At 42.8% G+C, this 21,680-nt stretch overlaps 1 protein-coding gene across 2 annotated transcripts in view; it reads right to left on the minus strand.

The window, feature by feature from the left end:
• The window catches only part of RC3H1 (ring finger and CCCH-type domains 1), a 105,347-nt gene that overhangs the window by 83,309 nt on the left and 358 nt on the right, over positions 1-21,680 (minus strand). The window lies entirely within an intron of this gene.

Here is a 21,680-nt window from a genome sequence, read left to right on the forward strand (position 1 = left end):
CCACTTTACAGCGCTGAAACTTGCATTGCTCTGGGGTGTGTTTTTTCACACCCCCGAGCGAAGGAAGTTTCAGCGCTGTAAAGTGGCAGTGTAGACAGGGCCTAAGAAAAGAAACAGGAGAAGGCATTTGTTGTACAGCAGAATTGTGTTTGTGGCTGTGATCTACCAAGCATGCAGAATTAAAGCATCCCTTTTAAACAAAGGAATTTTGATGTTTAATTTATAATAAAAATTTGGCCTAATGATTCAGATTCACGGTGAATTAAAGAGTCAGACTGCATCAAGAGTTTGGTTTTCTCCCATTTACTTTTTTAAAAAGGTTTATGCCATAGCTATTAGGGAAAAAAAACAAGAGGTTTTGTCTTCACTACTAGATTTGAAAAGTATTGCTCAGAAAATAGCTTCACTGCCAATTCAAGTCTCTCCCATTGTGAGGAAAATCTCTAGGTACTTTGTGGGAGAAGTTGCTCAGGTTATGGCCATCTCTACCCTAGTACTTATGTTGGCAAAACTTTTGTCACTCAGAGGTGTGCCGCTGTAAGCTTGTAATGGAATGTCTACGTTTGCCATTTAAAGCAGAAAGTCCCTTTTTTGCACAAAATCTGTGGGAGCATCTACACTTGTCAATGACTTTTTGCGGTGAAACTCAGAAGTTTCACCACAAAAAGAAAACCACCTTCACGACAGGCATACAGCTCTTACTGGTGATGCTTTAGTGGTGATGTGCAAGTGAAGACACATTCTTCCTGTTTACAGAGCTTTTAGCCTCCTGAGGATATCCCACAGTGCCAAGGTGACCACTCTGGCCAGCAGCTCTGCTGCTCTGATGCCAGGTAAACAGACATCCACCCACCCCTTGTAAAGCCCCGGGAACTTTGAAACTCCCTTTCCTGTTTTCTTGGCAAGTACTTACTTATCTGGCCAGGTGACAATGGCTGCTCCATGGAGGAAACGATTCCCTGCTGGGAGCGATGCTGAGCAGGGACCCAGAATACCCCATGATCACCCCCCGCCCTTTTCACAAGATCCATCGCCAAAATGGAGAGAGCTGCACTGTGGAATAGCAGCCCTAGAGCGCTGATCTCATCTAGGGTGACCAGGTGTCCCGATTTTATAGGGGCAGTCCTGATATCTGGGGCTTTGTCTTGTACAGGCTCCTATTACCCCACAACCCCTGTCCTAGTTTTTCATACTTACTATCCAGTCGCCCTACTCTCATCAGTGATGGAAGTGCTGCTTCCACTCTAAACACACACTGACACCTGAGGAAGTGAGTACAAAAACCAGCGCTTTTCTTTCGCTGGTGAAACTTACAGTGCAAAAACTCTGCAATTACCCTAGCGTAGACATGGCCTCAGGCAGAACTATCCCTATCTGTGTGATAAAAGGGCACTATCTTGAAGGAATACATGCACATTCTTTTCTGCTTGATTTTTGGATAGTGTTTCCTCTGATGTTGGTGGCATTAGGAAACTCCTAAACCATAACTTGTACCCCAAAAGTAATTTATCTTTATTTGAAAGAGAGGAAAACCACATCTGTGCTGAACACCTACACTAGAAATTTGTTACAGTGTTCACTACAGAAGTGCAAAAAAAATACACAATGTACACAAGACTAGAGAAGTGGCTGCTGGCAGGAATTCTCTGTGAGGACTCCTCAACTATGGAATTCTCTCTCCATCTGAACCAGACCTAATCCACTGATTTTAAGGGCATGCTGCAAAGCCCATCTGATTTCTGGGAAGGATGAGGGCATGACGGTCTGAGGATGCATGGGTCATTAACTTCCTCAGTTTTTAAAACTCCAGGTGGATGTTGCGAGAGGTATGGCTGACGAGGGTGTTTTATTCTATCATACAATTGTGTATAAATTTTTAGGTTGTAGTCTTCAAAGGAGTCAGTGGGAGTTAGGATTTGGGCACTTAATTCCATTTTTACCTTTAAAAATCTCCGCAAAGCTTTTTGATGTGGGCTTTTGTGTTATAGGCATCTAAATGAAGAAATGCATGATAGTATGGCATCCATTTCAGAAGCTGAACAGTATAATATTGTACTGTTGCTCCATAACGGAACTACACGATATATTCACAAAAAGAAAAGGAGTACTTGTGGCACCTTAGAGACTAACAAATTTATTTGAGCATAAGCTTTCGTGAGTTACAGCTCACTTCATCGGTTGCATTCAATGAAGTGAGCTGTAGCTCACGAAAGCTTATGCTCAAATAAATTCGTTAGTCTCTAAGGTGCCACAAGTACTCCTTTTCTTTTTGCAGAAACAGACTAACACCACTGCTACTCTGAAACCTACGTAGTATATTAACTACCGAGCCTTCAAATCTTAAAAGATGGAAATTTTGAAAATGAAGTGGAAGGGTGTGTGTGTAAAACTGCAAATGCATTTCCATCACTGCAGATTGAACAGGTTATAAATAACTTTCAGTCTTAGTATTTGCATGAATACAGCAGTTAAATTCCCCATCTGTCTTGCATTGCGCAAATCCCCATTTTAAACAGCAGTTTAGACAGACAATGGCATAAGGGGGGAAAATCTAGGTACTCAAGCCACCATTCCGCCCACACCAGCCAATATCAGTGTCCCTTCACACACTCCTATATTCAGCTACTAACTACTGTCACAGCAAAAGCAGTGACAGAAAGAGAAACTAAACAAAGCAATCTGTCTGAAGAGGGACCTTTTCAAAATGTGAATGAATTTCATCCTTAGCGTAACTCCACTGAAGCCTGTAAAGTTCAACCGGGATGAAATTTGTCTTATGTCGGAGACAAGTTAGTAGTAAACTTCTTGAAGGACATTTTGTGGAACGTTGCAAACGCTGTCCCATAACAGGCTAACTGCCAACTTTCATCAGAATTGAGAGCTCATGTGTCAGCATGTCACACTAGCATGACTATGACTATACTCCCACTTTTAAATATTACAGTGATTCATACAATGTAGTTTCAAAATCTGTCAGATGCGCTCAAGAGGTCTGCTGGTGACCCTCTCCTGATGAATCACAGGCTCCATTTACTATTATGGTAGGGATGCTCTAGATAATAGTTAGTCCTGCCTCACTGAAGAGGACTGGACTAGTTGACCTGTCAAGGTCCCAGTGCTACATTTCTAGGATTCTATGATTGCCACCTGAGTGGCTAGATAAACCATCCAACATTTTTGCTCTCCCAGAGAGCAACAGCATTTCTACTTCATGCGTGACTTCACCCACTGCTCATAGAAAAAAACAATGGAATCAAAACTCTTCAGATTCTGCATGAGAGAAGTTTCTGAGAAACGCAGCAGATGATCATTCTAATGCTTGAGTGTAAGACAGCCATCACACCCCCTTGCTCATGAATCCGCAACACTATTACCTCCTCAGGCGTTTGTTTACTTCTCACGAACAGCTTCCATTCCTATGGAATCTTTTCTGTCTGCGTCTTGAAACATTTTACCACACCTGAATTCCATCTGCACATACAGATTAAATTATGCGAGTTTAAACTAGTCCAGTGATACTATTTAACTATCCACATAAAAAAGTGGCTGCAATCCTATCAATCCTCTTCAGAAACACATACTCAGATTCCCATTCCACCTCCATATTTAGTTTGGTTACAAATATTATACTGAAGGTACGTCTACACTTAAACTGCTGCAGCAACACTGCTGTAGCACTTCAGTGTAGTAAATACTACCTATGTCAAGAGGAGCGGTTCTCCCATCGGTGTAGGTAATCTACTCCCTGAGAGGCAGTAGCTAGGTCAACAGAAAAACTCTTCCATCGACCTACCACTATCTATACCAGGGGTTAGGTTGGCATAGCTCTCTCTCTCTCAAGGATGTGGATTTTTCACACCCTGAGATGCAGTTATGCCCATGTAAATTCCCAGAATAAACCAGCCCTGAAATATTCCAATGCAAGCGGAGTGACCAGAAGAACTGGGCTGCAAATCAGTACTTGCCTTAATTGTGTAAAAACCTTGTTAAGGCTTGAAAAGTTAAGGACGAAGCAAATAAACTCCTACTATAAACACATAGCAAAGATTTGCAATCCTTAATACAAACCACAGATCAATATGGTTCAAATCAGGTGTACCAAAAATAAGAAATCTAAAGTTTACCAAAAATTGCTTTCAAAGATTGATTTATGCACAACACTTGCGTAATTCAAACAATCCTATTTTTAGTTATTTTCTTCTACAACAGTTACAATGAGGAAAAAGATCACGTAAATGATATAAAATGTTATTTTCACAGGAACTTCCCTTACTCTGCAAAAAGCTACCTTACATTGAGAAAGAAGGACAGTGTGTTTGTCCACTTCTTTCATTGTACAAGATATAGGTTTTATAAATTACATTATGGAATTTACTTCGCTTCACAGTCACAAGGTTGCTGGGTCACCATCCAACCACCTGGGGAATGCTTAACCAGCAGGAGTTTGTACTTTACCATTCTCAGACCTTGAAGAGGCTGTTCACTAAACTGATACAGAAGATAAGAAGTGGATTACTCTCTAAAAACTAATATGCTTGCTTTGCGTAAGCTAAAAATTGAATACAGTATCCAAGAGTAACCACTGATTCATGTAAACACTAATCCAGCAGGATTCCATAACCAACTGGAACTACTGTGCCTTCAGGCTCTGAATTGCTCTCCCAGCAACAGTGCAGCTTTCAATAGTGCTTAACCTACAATCTTATTACTTTTATAAGAACATTAATACTTAGTATCCGAACAGTTCCTTTCATCCCTGCTCTCAAACCTATTTACACAACATGGGCCAGTATCACCATTTTATTAAAGGGGAAATGGAGGTGAAAGAGGCTATGTTCCTCGCCCACAGTCACAATATACTGGGGGGAGCCAAGGGGAGAGAAATCACTTAGGAGTCCTGACTTCCAGTTCCTGGGATACTACCACCACTACCTCAAGCAGTCTCACACTATTTAAAAGAGAAGAATTCAGAAGTCCAGATGGTTCTGAAAGATTCCCGGTGAACTATGAACCCTTTCCGCTCTTGTTCAATGGTTCAAATTCAGACTATGCCATTAGCAAGCAGAAGGCTGTTCAATGACCTATGTGAACCAAGTAGTTCACTTCCCTTCAGTTTCTAGTAGAAATATGCTGTCAAAACTGATGCCTGTAATGGGAGTTTCAGAAAAGGCTGCAACAACTCAGTGGGAAAAGAAAAATAAACTTTGTCATGTCTACACAAGGGTTCTCAAACAAAATTTGAGGCACTGGTTGAATGATGCATGAAAGCCAGAAGTGATGCTGAATCTGTCAACAGGAGTTGTCAATATGGCCTCTTATACAATAGTAAAGTTACTTGAAAAACAAAAACAAAAAGAGTCAGGATAATGTCTTAATATCCCCTCAGCTAGGAAGTGCTATATGACTATATGAGTGCAAAAAAAAAATAAAGTTAAACTCCTATCTTGTCCACGAGACTTTGATTACATGGAATGTTTAAGAGGTAAAACAAATGACATCTGCTCTAACCAAGTTTTTCGTGTTAATCTTTTTGCATCTAGCCAAGTTTGGCAGTCACATTCCTAATGAACCCTGTTGTACAGTGGAGATGGTGAGAACTACTGAGGATTGTCAACAAGGTGTGGTGGGGTAGAAATTAAAGCACAGTAGACTGATCACAATAGTTTTCTAAGCTTTAACTGGCTGGTTCAAATAATGCACTTCATTGAATGCAGCTTTAAAAAACACCAAAAACCCTTATTCTACAATCTGTTCTGAAGACATGGTGCCCAAATTCCAAACCCTAAAGCTTGAGTGTTTAGCAAGCGAGGTCAACATGAATGTTTTCCACTGACAAGAAAGCCTCCTCTCTGAGGCTGTTTACAGTGGCAAGTTTCTGTGCAGTAAAGCAGCTTTCTGCGCTGTAACTCCCAAGGTGTACACACTGCCAAGCCACTTAGTGCGCAGAAAGAGTGCAGTTGTAGTGCGTTAAAAAAAAAAAACCACCACCACCACAATGAGAGGCGTACAGTTTTCTGTGTCGGGGCTACAGCACTGTGGTGCCAGTGTAGACACCCTGGTTGATTACAGCGCTGCGACTAGCCTCCGGAAGGTGTCCCACAATGCCTGTTCTCTCCTCTCTGGTCATCAGTTTGAACTCTACTGCCCTGCCCTCGGCATGACCAACTGTCATCCCCACCCCATAAATTCCTTTGGAAATTTGAAAGTCCCCTTCCTGTTTGCTCAATGATGAGTACAGTGGCCTCAGCACATCTTTCCAGGTGACCATGCCTCCTCCATGCACCAGACGATCCCCCGCTTGGAGCAATGCCAAGCTGCTGGACCTCATCAGCATTTGGGGAGAGGAGGCTGTCCAGTCCCAGCTGCGCTCCAGCTGCAGGAATTATACCACCCATGGACAGGTTTCACAAGGGATGATAGCAAGGGGCCATGACCAGGACACATTGCCATGCAGGGTCAAAGTGAAGGAGCTGTGGAACGCCTAACACAAGGTGCGAGAGGCAAACCACCACTCCAGTGCTGCGCCCACGAGCTGCCGGTTCTACAAAGATCTGGACGTGATACTCGGCAGCGAACCCACCTCCACTGCGAAGACTACTGTGGATACTTCGGTGGCTCGCATGTCAGTTGACAGTGGACCAAGCCAGGAGGAGGAGGAAATCTTGGATGAGGATGGGGTGGGGGATCCAGAGGCAGTGGATGAATAGGAGGCATGCAACCAGCTCTTTTTTATCCCAGAGGCAGCTAGCCAGTCACAGCTGTCGGAGATTGGTGAAGTGTTAAACAGGAGAGGAGGCCCCTGGTAAGTGGATCTGATTTGGGGAATCGCTGAAGTGAGCTGTTGGGGGCAGGAAGGTTGCAGAAAGTAGGCTTGTCTCCCACCACATGCCCAGTCTGAGGAGCGGAACAGGCTTGATTGATTCCCTCACTTCACGGCAATCTCCCTCAGAGATCTCCAGGAAACTCTCATGGAGATCCTGGGCAATCTCCTGCAGCAGGTTCTTCAGCAGAGTTGCTTTGTTTCTTGTCCTATTAATGGTAACTTTCCCGCACCGTTGTGCCATCATGAGGGGGGGGTGGAGGGGAGGAGAGAGGAACGACACCATTGCTGCACACAGGTGAGCTGCATAGGGGCCAGGGCAGAAGCCACAGGCTTGAGAAGACCCTCCCTTGATTCCCTGCTCACCCTCAGCAGCGAGATATCTTCCATAATGATCACTTCCCATGAAAAGTGTAGGGACAGGAATGATTATCAGGGCCCCCCCCTACAGTGGTGGCTCTCCCCAAGAGCCACATGCCCCATGTACAGCAGGGTCCTGGAAGAGTGATTTACCCTGCTGTACATGGGGCTACTCACCATTTTGGGGGTCTTGCAGCTCACGTGTGCTTGCCTGGGGTCTGCCATTTAGTGACAAGCATGAGAGTAGTGGCTGTGCTTTAAAGCACTGAATTAGTGTTGTCTGTGTCGCAAACAATACTGCTTCTGTAAAATGTTGCGTTTAAACTTCACAGAGAGGACCTTGGGAGCCCAGCCTCTGTCTTTGTTATCGGTGGCTGAACGGCTGCACAGAATTAGAAAGCGTCCAAGAAGAACTAAGGGGGACTTTCTGCGTGATGCTATGATGCACTTTGCTGCCTAGAAACAGGAATTGAAGGAGTGGTGGGACAGCAAGAAGAGGGACCGAAAGGAGAATGCAACAAGCCAGAATGAAGCCACAGAGCGGCTCTTAAAAATTATGGAGGACCAAGCGGACACACCGCAGGCAATAGTAGCTCTTCAAACCGAGCAGCTCTGTACCTGCCTGTCCTCTCCTGCAGCCATTGTCACAAAACTCTTTTCCATGCACCCCCCAGACACCACCAACACACTCTTATCCACCTCCTCTCTCCAGTCTATATCCACAGCATTGCCCTCCTCCCCCTTCATGGTCCTGCATTGTGGACTCCCACTACCCACTGCACTCAACACCCATCCATCTGCAGTTTGCCCCTGCTCAAGTACAGTACCCACTGCACTGTACTCCAAAGAAGAAGTTTGTATATGATCTCCGGACATACACAAATATTTAGCCTTCCTGGGACCTTCCCTTCTCCTATACCCCTCCCTGCTGTTTTTTGTTGTTGTTGTTGGTTTGACTCTCCCCTCCAGTTCTTATCTTTTAATAAAGGAATTTGGTTGGTTTGAAAGCAATCTTTGTTCTGTTAATTGAAAGCAAAAAAGAGAACTACAAAGCAACATAGAAATATGTTAACCCCCTTATTGCATCATGTGCACCAATCACCTCCTAGCATTACAAGCACTACAATCCCGAGCATAGCAACAAATATTAGTGGCTTTCAGCTTCAAATTGCTGCCTCAAGGCATCCCTGATCCTTATGGCCCTGAGCTGTGCCCCTCTAATAGCCCTAGTCTCTGGCTGTTCAAACCCAGCCTCCAGGTGCTAAGCCTCTTCCGTCCAACCCTGAGTGAAGCTTTCACCCTTCCCTTCACAAATATTATGGAGCATACAGTATGCGGCTATAACAAGGGTTCTCAAACTGGGGTCGTGACCCCTGAGGGGGTCACGAGGTTTTACGGGGGGGGGGGGGTTTGTGAGCTGTCAGCCTCCACCCCAAAGCCCGCTTTGCATCCAGCATTTATAATGGTGTTAAATGTATAAGAAAGTGTTTTAATTTATAAGGGAGGGGTCGCGCTCAGGCTTGCTATATGGAAGGGGTCACCAGTACAAAAGTTTGAGAACTATTGAGCTATAAAGTATAGGAATATTGTCATCGGCCAGGTCCAGCTTCTCATAGAGACCATGCCAGTAGGCTTTTAAACAGCCAAAAGGACACTCCACAGTCATTCTGCACTTGCTCAGCCTGTTGTTGAACTGCTCCTTGCTGCTGTCAAGTTGCCCAGTGTATGACTTCATAAGTCATGGCATTAAGGGGTAGGCAGGTCTCCCAGGATCAGAATGGCCATTTTGACTTCCCCTATGGTGATCTGGTCTGGGAAAGAAGTCCCTGCTTGCAACTTCCTGAACAGGCTAGTGTTCCGAAAGATGCGTGTGCCACACACCTTTCCGGACCATCCTGTGTTAATGTCTGTGAAATGCCCACAGTGATGCACAAGCACCTGGAGAACCACTGAGAAATACCCCTTGCGATCAATGTACTCTGTGGCTAGGTGGTCTGGTGCCAGAATTGGAATATGCGTGCCATCTATCGCCCCTACACAGGAAGCGCAGCCAGACTAGCGGCCTCTGGTTTAACCCTCCAATCCATTTGGTGAAACCAGTTCAACCTAGTCTAATTTTGTCTTTCACCTTTCAGATTAACAGCTATGGCCAAAGCAGCAACCAGGGAGTATGCCATGAACAATACTCGCTAACTTCTCACCCTCTCCAGAGAGGAAGCCATGACAATCAAGAGGCCACAACAACCAGAGTACAGTGTCCCACAGTTGCTCATCAGACCATATTGCTTTTTTCTAATAGAGCTGAAATACATTGTGGAAGACCAATCTGAAGTAATTTTAAACTGCCAGTGTGATGCGATTAATAGGCAACATGCCATCTCTGTTGCCTGCATTAGATATTAGAATCTATTACTGGCTAAACTTAGCAGAAAAGTAGCAGAGGGAGCATCAGGTAGGAGGAGACTGGTCAACAGCAGGAGAAAGAAGAGATAAGAAAGAGGAACAGGAACAGAGCAATAGAGTAGTGGTCCCCAAACTTTTTCAAATCGCTCCCCCCCTTACCCAATCCGTGGCCCCCAGGAGCCAGGGCAGGGGGCTGAGTGGGGCAGGAGCTGCCGCACTTGGGGCAGGTGAGGGGAGCCACCAGTACTGTCCCCGAGTGCTCCTCCAGGTTCCAGCAGCAGCAGCTCTTCCCAACCCCTAGTGGTGGAGGCAGTTACCCCAGGTAGCCTCTTAATGTCTGGGCAGCTGGGACTGGGGCCAGAGCAGAACTGGTGAAGGAGTGGGGCTGGGTGACTCTCCCTCCCCACCTCCCAGGGTGCTGGCCCCGGCCCACTGTGCTCCCCTGGACGATCCTCTGTGCCCCTAGAGAGCTTATGTTCAAATAAAGCTTATGCTCAAAATAAATTGGTTAGTCTCCAAGGTGCCACAAGTACTCCTTTTCTTTTTGTGGATACAGACTAACACGGCTGCTCCTCTGAAACACTGCAATAGAGGTAGTGATCAATGGAGTTAGAAAAGTTATCCCATTAGAACTAGTGCCTGTTGTCACACAAACAAAAAGCACTATCTACAGAAGTGTCAATTCAGGCATTGGAAAAAGGCAGGAGAGATGGTCAGAGTTTAATCATCTAAACTAAGGAAAACTTGTGTGAGACCCACTCATCAATTTCTGATGCTGACAAATTTAGAATAAAAACCATTAGTATATAAAAAGGTAGCCAACTTCTAGTGTCAAAGAAACTCTTCCTATGCTAGAGGATTACTCAAATTGTGGGAGTTTTATGCTTAAAATTTTCAGAAGTGGCCAGTACCAGATACTGGTTCCAGAGTAACAGCCGTGTTAGTCTGTATTCGCAAAAAGAAAAGGAGTACTTGTGGCACCTTAGAGACTAACCAATTTATTTGAGCATAAGCTTTCGTGAGCTACAGCTCACTTCATCCGATGCCCCATCCGATGAAGTGAGCTGTAGCTCACGAAAGCTTATGCTCAAATAAATTAGATACTGGTTAGTAAACTTCACTAGACAGATCAAAGGAATTGACATTCTAACAGGCCAGTATTTGTAAATATACCATAAATTTCATGTGTACAACATGGAATAACCCAACTAAAACCATAATTTTGCTAACCGTTACAAGACAATTTGTCAGCTTGAAACAACTTAACACTCTGTAAACATCTGCACTTTCCATACAAAAGTCTAAAAACAATCACAAGTATTGACTTGCAAAACAGACTCTGAAGTTATTCTAGAAAAACAACAAATTTAGGTTAAACACACAAAATTGCACCCAAAAAATGTAGAGACATAAGGTGGGTGAGGTAATATCTTTTATTGGACCAACTTCTGCTGCTGGTGAGAGAGACAAGCTTTTGAGCCACTCAGTGCTCTTCTTCAGGTTCGGGAAAGGTATTCTGAACAAGGCAAGGCGGAGCAGATAGTTTAGTACAAGTAGTTTGCACATATTTTAAGAGACCATTCAAAGTAGAGGGGCCCATTAACACTTATGCAGTGATGCATTCAACTCATAAAATTTATCACTTCAAATGCCTGATTAAGAGGCCTACTCTTCTACAAAGACCAACTGCTGTTCTCCAGGCTGCATGTGGAAATATTATTGATTGTGTGCCTATTTAAGAAACAAGAATTCAGGGGCTTCTAAATACTGATTTCCCAAAGCAATAGTATTTGCATTATATAATTTTGTCGAGTCCTGAAACTATCCCTCGTTTTTAGAAAGGAGACATTCCTTCTTGCTATAAACAGCACAGAGAACAGCTGCTTAAAAATCAACACCACATGCAATCCCTTAACAAGATGCAACGCTTTGCAAATCAGAGAAGTAAGTTTTACAACAAAATAAACCAGCTTTAAATGCATCTCTTCACCAACTACTCTACACTTTACCCCCAGGTAAGGCAATGGAAAGAGGATTCCATTTCCTATTCCTCAACATCCATGTTTTCTCCTGAGCAAGCACTTCTACTTAAGTTTTATAAGGGTATCCAGAATTCAGCCTTTAGTAAGTTGGAAAATTCTTTAACTCTTTCCTTTACATATACCCTGTATTACTTTCAGAGTAACAGCCGTGTTAGTCTGTATTCGCAAAAAGAAAAGGAGTACTTGTGGCACCTTAGAGACTGTATTACTTGTTATTGTTGGGGAAGGGGAAAAGGCACAATGCTACTCTTGTTCAAATTATTGTTCGGTCAATATCACAGAAAAAGTATAATGAATCTAAATGAGCAAGGAACATATTCTTCTCGATATTCTGAGGTACTGGAAAACACTGGGATCAAGTTAAAGTTTCAGCTGCCATAAGACCCTTTAATTTACTGATTCTTGATTTATATTGGTGCACATCTACTTTCTGTTTGTCCCTCCATGCAGCCTCTAAATCAGTGCTACTCAAAGTGGTGGTCTGTGGACCGGTGCAGGTCCACGAGCCATCAGCTGCCAGTCTGCACACACGTTGGAAAAAAAAATTGCTGGTCCCCCACATCAGATAGCTTGAGAAGCACTGCTCTGATTTATATACAGATTTATGGTAGCCCAGTGACAGCTGGTGCCTTTCCAGAACACTGATTTCAGCAAAACTCTAACTTGTGAAAACCAAGAAATACAGAGCAAGGTATTGAGCCTCGCCAGGTGCAACAGAGAAGTGCGAGCAGCTGGCCGCTTCCAGGAGCGGCATGGGGCCATGGCATGCAGGCAGCCTGCCTGAGCCCTGCTGTGCCAGCGACCTCCTCAGCCCAGGGCCACAGCCCCTAAAGCCCCTGTGTTAATCCGGCCCTGCTCGGGGGGAAGGGTTTCACCCCACCCCCCAAGAGCAACATAAATTTTACCAACGTAAGTGGAAGTGTAGATATGTCCTTATGCTGCTGGCACTTCTGTTCTGCCTCAGCAATTCTCATCTGCTCATAGCCTGTAGCTCCAGTATGGATGAGAGGCTTCACCAGGTAGAACAATCATGTGTGAGATCTTCCCAAAAGTCAATGTTGGAACACCCCAGGGGTAACTTGAGGGAGTCCTTGAAACATTTCTTTCAGCCCCTCAGAGTGCTTTCCTTCCTTCAGCTCGCTGTAAAAGATCTTCTTTGGCAGTCGATTATCTGACCTTCTGTTGACATGACCTGCCCATCTCATATGTGAGATCAGAATATGGATGCTTGGAATGCCTGGTCGTATGAGAACGTAAGTATCTTGAACCTTTTCTTGCCATCTTATCCTGATCGGTTTCCTTAGACAGCGCATGGGGAAGTGATTCAGTTTCATAGCATGGCATCTGTACACCGTCCAGGTTTCACATGTAGACATCAGAGGTAGCAACATTATGGCTTTGTAGTCCTTCAGTTTTTTTGACTAATGCTTCTATGCTCCCACACATCTGTACATAACCTGCCAAAGGCCACACTCGCTTTTGCAATTCTGGCATTGGTTTCATCATCCATGCAAATGTGACAGTGTATTTCCAAGGTAGGTGAACCTGTCCACTGCCTGAAGGATTTGGCTATTCACTGTGATACTAGGTTGTACGTCAGACTTTCCTGGTGCAGACTGGGACATCACTTCTGTCTTCTTGATGTTGAGAGACCAAAGTTGTCACAAACAGAAGAACAATAGCTCATACTCTGCTGCATGTCAGACTCAGATTTGGTATTCAGGAAACAGTCATCAGCAAACCCAAGATCATAAACAGTCACTTCCTGTACCTTTGTCATCACCTGTAGTCTCCTCAAATTGAAGAGCTTGCCATCAGTCTGATATCTGATGACAAATCTTGGTGTGACAGTCACATAAGGTGTCTGTAAGCATGGCAAAGAACATCATACTGAAGAGACCTGAGGCCAACACACAGTCCTGCTTGACCCCATTGGTGACTGGAAAGAGTTCAAATGACTCAGTCACCCCCAAATTCCAAACCATTGCAATTAATTTCTCCTGACAATGTACTCTGCATGCAAAATCCCAACAAAAAGTAGTCTCCAGCTCCACAGGAATTGCCTGGTCTTGCAGAACTAGCTCATGTGAGTACATGTAGTACCTCTGTTGATGTTTCTAAACTCCAAATACCCTTTCTGCATCCTAAATTATGCCCCCAACACTGTTGGAAATGGTAGCCTGGACAATGAATCTCCACACATCAAGATAACCACTTCACAAATTAAACTACTGTTCAACACATCTTAAAAGCAAATATTGCAGGATTTGCCACACTATATCAGACCAGTAGTCCCTCACATTTTGGCCGTAGCCAGCACCTGATGGATGAGTGGAAAATACAACAACCATGGAATGTTGCACATGCCAGGGATGAAAAAAATTCGTGCTGGACCCGTTGAAGCAGAACAGCTTGTTCTTGCAACAGGAACATGTAACTCTCCATCTTTTTGTATTAGCATGTGTAACAGGCTGACAGTTCTGTGAACCCAGCCCAATTGCAGTTATTGTTGATTCTGCTGCTAGAGACCAAGACTACAGCAGATTCACTAGTACCAATGAAGTTCACTAAATTCCACCACTGATATAAGTTACACGGGAGCGGCTCTCAAGGTTGGATCTGCAGAAGAGAGGATTTAGTAGACAGGTGCAGAAGTCCTGTGACCATCTCTAAGAGCAGCTAAACATGGAGGGAAGGCCTGAGGTGAACTTCATTAATAGTACAATGACAAAACGAAACCCCAGGAAAAGGATAGCTTTGATAACACATTATGCTGGCTGTGGAAATGACTGCTCACGTCATGCTATTAAGTGTAAATTTATAAACACCACGAAAAAGTAAGAGCTGGTATAAGATGAGTACAAGAGCTAATATAAATACAATACTTGCATGTGAATGTTTAACAGAGAATTGTATTTTCCTATTAACATTTAATGAATTTCTGTCTTCCGTCTCTTCCTCCACCCTCCCCTTTCTTCAAAGGAACTATTCCAAAAGTTAAAGACTAACAGATTTATTTGGGCATAAGCTTTCGTAGGTAAAAAAAAATACACTTCTGATGCAACTGAACAAGTGTTTTTTTTAACTCACAAAAGTTTATGCCCAAATAAATCTGTTAGTTTTAAGGTGCCACCGGACTCCTCGTTGTTTTGGTAGGTACAGACTAACACAGTTACCCTCTGATACTATTCCAAAGTTGGCATAATTCATTACTACTGAGGAGAATATTTTGGGGACAAGAGAAGTGTGCTTTTCCTTTTCTGGCTTTCATTTTATCCTATCACAATTTGTATTCCATATAGAAAACATAGGAATTGTCATACTGCACCAGACTCTGTGGTCCACCTAATCCTGTTTCCTCTCTGACAGTGGCAGTACCAGGTACTTAACAGGAAGGTGCAAGAATCACAGTAGGCAGATAAAATACAATTTATCCAAATGAAGCTCTCATCCTCATCCCTGATAGTTAGAGACTAGTTTAAAACATGAAGCATGAGGGTTTTTTTTAACCCCTTCCAAAACTCTGAATGCATCAGTGGGAATATTCTTGTCCATATAAGCATCTAATCTCCCTCTGAATGCTAACTAAACTTAGCTTCCACAACACCCCAAAAGCCCTTTCGAAAATCTAAATAAATTAGGACAACCAGTTCTGCTGTATCCACTACTTTGCTGACACTTTCAAAGCTTTATAAGAGTTTAGTGAGACAACTTTCCATTGCAGAACCATGCAGATTACATAGTATAATATCATATGATATCTTCCAGGAGGTTTTATTGTTCTATTTTTAATGATCATTTCAACCAATTTACTAGGTACAGAAGTAAGTTTTACTGTTTTTAATTCCCTGGATCACCCCTGGTTACAACATTTATTACCCTTCAATGCTCCTATATAGTAGCTGTTTTTAATTAAATTGCATGTTTTAGCTAGAAGTTCAGCTACTTCACACTTAGGAAGTCATGGATATGCACCATCTGAACCTCTAACCCTTCAATCTCAGACATCACCTCACCATCACTTTGTCTGAAAGTCCACTTATTAAGATGGTAAACGTTTTTTAAAGTTCATTTAAGGCAAGATCTATATTTGAATCCTGGCCCCGCCTTATATACAGCTAAGTTTAAATAAGAGGAATTACAGATGGGATACTAGCCAGCATGGTAGGCTAGCAGCAGTTCTGAAATCTTGCATGGGATCTACAAGTCCAGAAGCAGCTCTGGGGCTCTCAGGCCTTGTCTACACCAGAATAAGTTTCAGTGTTGCTAACACTGGTTCAGCTCCACCAGGAACAATGTGGCAGTAACAAGCATAATGTTATTGACTTATAGTAATTTGAAGTCAACATCGAACTATTTCACTGATGACCACTTTAAAAGAAACATCCAACCACAGCAGATCTTGTTTACGCTACAAAACTGCACTGCTTCTGAAAATCCCAATCAGTAAGTAGCAGGGAAATCAACATTGCCTAAATTTGAATGGATGGCTCCAGGACAATAAGCATTTCAAACATGTTTCGATCAACAAGCCATCCCTGCCACTGAAGGCTGAAAATTGTATTAATATATAGAGAACAGGTTCTCTCTCTCTCAAAAAGTTATATGAAACACACTCACCTCCCCCAACACCCATTTCCATACACACCCCTACCATATGTTCTGTGGAAGGAAGTAAACTTAGGAGAGAGAGCAATGTTTTTTCTCTCCAGCACATCGCTTTCCATTTCAGTGTAGTAGAGGGCAGACAAAACTTATAAAAAACATTTATCTTCTCTAATAATTGCTCATTTTGTATTTTTGATCTACTTCATTTTCTCTCACTCAAAGAGCTGAATGTTTAAAAAAAAAATCATTTTTGGTCAAATATGAAGCATGGAAAATTTCAGCTTGAAGGAGAAACTACCAAGAGGGAGGTTTTATGGATGCTGTTCTGTAATTTCAACTATAGGAGGACACAATCAGTGCCACTCTAACAGCAGCATGAAACTGCAATGAACGAATGATTATCCAGAATCGTCACCTAATCAAAGGTCAGAACAAGTGCCTCTCACAGCTGATATATGAGTAACTGCTGTGCTGCAACAGAGACATTATTTCCTGAAGCACTGTAACTGATTTCCCAATATGGGGGGGGGGAGAGGGGAGCAGAGAACACCTATGCATTTGTAATACCACACTGAAACAGGTTAGTGCCCATACAGTTTTACAGACATTAAGACTTCTCCTCGTTATGTCATTTCAGAAGTATAGGGGACATAAGTCATTAATTCCTTTGAAACTACTGTAGTATTCTGTCACTTCAAGTTCTACTACACAGGCCACCAATTAAAACAATGGGATTGTGTGCAAGAGATAGTTTGCCCTACCATATTTCTCAAGACATGCTCATGACCACAGTGGCGCTAACAGGAGCTACGCATGGATCAACTCAAAAGGAGAACGTATCTTACAACTGAACATGTGTTATTAATATTTTTGGACAGTAACAAAATTACACATGATTAGTAGCTATTTGTGGATGTCATGACAGTTACCCAACAATCTCCAGACAATGTGCCCTCCATACAACTAACCTTAAAGGTCACACTGAAACTGCAAGCAGTGCAGAACGCAGCTGCCTGCTTACTTACTGCCATTTCACACATAAAGCACATGTTTGTGCTCCCTTGACTATACTAGCTCCGAGTTCATTGTCAGGTGCATCTCCAAAATACTGGCTCTGATATACAAGTTACTTTATGGTCCTGATCCTGTGTATCTTAGGTTAAAGCACAAAAAGAGAAATGGCTCAAGTATCCAGTTGATCTCAGCTGTTAAAAGACCAACAACCACTTGCTTTGTACATATAGAGACAGTTTTCTGTGGAGTTCCATCCACAAATGGAATTTGCTTCCCTCCTCATCTATCTCCATTGAGAGGGGAAGGTTGCAAGGCCTATCTATTTTCTCAGGCTTTTCTTGAAAGTGGTTTGAAAGGGTGGAAGACCAAAAGAATTTTTATAGAAAGGTTACTGTTCGTTGACATTGGTTCACTTGCTGAGTTTCGGTATATGGTGTAGTTATTTTACACATACCTAACTGTCACAAAAGATTTTTTGTAAAATGAAAAATTAAATGTTTTTTTCCCCCAGATGTATGCATCTCCACTCAGGATTTGAACATGTTTGTGTAATCAATGGTTCAATGGCAATACTGGGGAAAATTTTCTGGTTCTAAACACTAGTCCATCAAAAACTCAAGCAGGCTGCAGTATACCAGGCCTTGGGGGACTAGGGGAAAAACCACACTGATTATTTTCTTATTTGTTCCTCTTCTACTTTGCAGCTACTTAAAATCATGTTGCAATTGATTTCAGTGATGGTGAGAGACAGGTCAAGATTTAGAAGGAAGTTTGGTTGTACCACGTATGGGAGCTTCTCGGGTGATCATCAGTTTTGGAAAGTCAGGCCACATATTTGGGATCCTAACTTTAGACACTCATTTTTTAAAATTTCAGTGTTATTCTTCATACCATTTGAAAGCTGGGATTTCTAAGCTTTTCAGGGAGAAAGTAAATAAATAAATAAATAAATAAAAATACCCAGGTCTTATACTATCTACTGATGGAAAGTGCTTTAAACAGCTTTACAAAAGTAGCAAGCATCATTATCCCTATTTTACAGTTAAGGCATTTAAAGCATTATTTTGCAGTCATTTGTTTTCTAAATATTAGACAGTAAAATCATGTTGGAATTCACATGGAAAAAGAAATATGGTAATCACAACATGCATAGCTAACAAACAAAAAACTAATTCCTGTTTTTGAATGGCATACAGCACACCTTTTTCGCAATGATGAGTATGAGATAATAAACTTTAACACTATCAATCTGTTAATCTAGCAGTACCTCTCTGGAGCACTTGTCCAGTATCATATACGTCGGATTGGCAGGATTTGATTTAAATCATTAGTCATTGTGAAACATCAGTTTTACCTGACAGAGAAATCAACAAAAAATATCTGTAACAGTCGACAAGTGCAGCTTCCCCCACAGCTAACACCTGCATGGATCTGGTGTCACCAGCCTGGTGACCATGCAGGGAGCACTCTGCAGCCCCACTGTCACCTCCCCGCTCGCTCATTCACAGCCAGATTTACAGGGGCCATCCCCATGCAAAAGTCATTCTTCAGTAGGGTGGCCTCCTCTAGGGCTGGGAGCTCACCCTCCTCCTCATGGAGTCTGGAGCACAGCCTCCCCTGAATGCTGTAGCCAGGTGTCAGGCCCATTGGCCATGCAGGGAGCCCCCTGAAGCCCTGCTGTCAGCACTACTCTAACACTAACCCCCTTTAATGTCCTGCAACTGTGAAAATTAAATGATTAAAAATATTAAACATTAAATTTAAAAAAAAATTAAATCAAATTCTGCCAAGCCTATGTATATAGCAAGTCTCAGACCGGTGAAATTTTCAATCCTTGCCACCCTTTTCAGATTCTTTCCAAATATTCAGACATACTAGAAAATAAACCAATTCATTCAAAATCTTGGGTGTATATATTTTCTGAATTCACCACTACTGAAGAGTACCAGACTGACAGCATTTGCGATAAAAGATCTCCATCCAGATAGCTGGTAGGTCATAGGCAACAGGAGTTCAAGTTTCTGCAAACTGTCCCATCAACGTTAGTTCAAACCTGCTTTGGAGGGCCATCTTTAAATAATTTAGGTCTTCAACACTTAACCCTGTTAAACCTTTCAGTTAGGGCTTGGCTACACTTACATTTTACAGGGCTCTAACCTGCTGGCTCAGGGGTGTGAAAAAATCACCTCCGGAGTGCAGCAAGTCAGAGCGCTTTAAAGCGCTAGCGTAAACAGGCTCCGAGCGCTGGGAGAACTCTCTCCCAGTGCTCACATGTGACCTCACTCGCACTTCAAAACACTGCCATGGGAGCGCGACAGCGACAGCGCTTTGAAGTTTCCAGTGTAGCCACGCCCTTAGCAAAACTGGTGCTGGTCTGTGTCATGCAGACACTTACACTTTGAGAAGTGGGCTAAAGCCATCATTAAGGCCAGGTGTACACTACAGACCTATCTGAGTATAACTACATAGCTCAGGAGTGTGAAAAATGCACAGCTCTGAGCAACCGAGTTATACAGACCTAGCCGCCCCCCGTAGACATGTTGACTAGAGAGCTTCTCTCATCTACATAGCTATCCTCTCTCTGGGAGGTGGATTAACTACACTACACCAGCGCAGCTGCATCAATGCAACATTTTACATGTAGATCTGCCCTTAGTTTCATGAACCACAGACAGACATTAGGTCAGATCTTGTAGTCACTACCAGCCCAGACCAACTTCAAACCAACAATCTAGTACATTTTGGTTTAAATGATGTTGGTTTTGGTACAAAGAACAAGCAATTTCCTCCTCATCCCCATGAATTTTAATGCTGATCAAAGATGTTTTACTGACAGCATGGAAATCGGAGTCCAAACAAACGAACAGAGCGCATGTACTATCAGTGCAAAGGTCCCTCAAAATAACCTGCTAATCATCTGCTCTGGAGGAGCCTTTTCTAGGGCAGGAATAATAGGCTGAAAATTTCAGGAAAGGCAGGGAGGGGGAGATCATCTCCCTTTGATGCACCTAGATCTTATTAACTTTAATGGAAACTATATCTTCACATCAATGGTAGAAATGAAACACTGCATTTATGGATGGATAATTTCTATGCTAATTTAACTGATAAAGATGTGGACCCCAATCCTGCCAGCACTCAAGCATGTGCATAACTTTATTCAATGAAGTCAATGAGACCACACAAAAGTAGTTACCCATATGCTCAAGAATTGGCAGGAGGGCTTAAAACAAGATTTATATATCCCTGAAGATGGAAAAAATACTTTAGTGGAAAAGGTAGCACACTTCCATATGTCACTGAAACTGGGCATCACTGTAGTATAGTATAAATGTAGAAATAGTCCAGTTGTCATCTTACAACAGAGTGATCAAAGGATAATATGTCACTAAAAGAGTCAGTGGTGAAAAAGCAGCATTGCTACTGATAGAAGTGAACTGGCTGTTTTAACATGAACTCATTTTTGCAATTTAACCATTTGGCCATCAAAATTACATTAAAATAATGGACGCTCCTTACTAACTGATAAAATGTCACCAATGCATTTTTTTCCATAACTGACTGAAACAAAACAAGTTTTAAAACAACTGTTCAGAAGAAAGCAGCATGTGTGGAAAGAATGTAATGAAATACCAGTTTCTAGAAGAAATATCAGTTTCCCTACTCGTGGACTCTTAAAATGGCACAGATCTCACTCAATATGGCCTCTGAAGACAAAACATCATTTCTGGGCATTCTTCTTTTCCCCCTCCCCCCCAAAGATATAAGGGTAGCTACTCGGTGCTCTGTTTCCTGGCAGGAAATCCGTGCCCCATCTTTTAACTCTGTGTCTAACATAATACCAGAAACAAAAACAATGTCAAGTTAGTTGGGTCTTTTTAGATTTACATTTCCCAAACAAATGCCAGGTTCTCAGTTTCCAGACACTCACAGAAATCACTGGCCAACTTACTCTGAATGTTCCCTACAACTTTGATAGGCACCCAAAACAGCAGCAGGCTGACTAAGGGGGGAGAGGGGGGGAAGAGAGAGACGAGAAACACACAGATATTTGTGGACATATTTTAAACAAAGCATCCAATGTGTGTGTCACATCAGTTTTGCAAATCCACAGTGGGAGCTAAACCCTTTGAGGGCAGAAACCAACTTCCCATCTGTGTTGTAAAAAACTACATACCTTTATAACTGGGGCTGCAGAATGTATTCTCTCTCATACTTCAGACTCTCCCCGGAACCAAAAAAGTGTCCTCTGTCCCCACCCCAGAGTGACACGAGGCCAGCCCCAACTCCCCTAAACCAAGAGCCCCTGGAACTACCACCTCCACTCCTCCTCCAAGGGCAAAGGAAACCTCTTTCTTCCGGCCCCCAGTTTCATAGAACTAGCCTCCTTGGTCTCCTCCAAGACACAGCAACTCGGAAATGGAGACCGGCCG

This window comes from Eretmochelys imbricata, chromosome 8 (genome assembly GCF_965152235.1).
Source record: "Eretmochelys imbricata isolate rEreImb1 chromosome 8, rEreImb1.hap1, whole genome shotgun sequence".
Lineage (NCBI taxonomy): Eukaryota > Metazoa > Chordata > Testudines > Cheloniidae > Eretmochelys > Eretmochelys imbricata.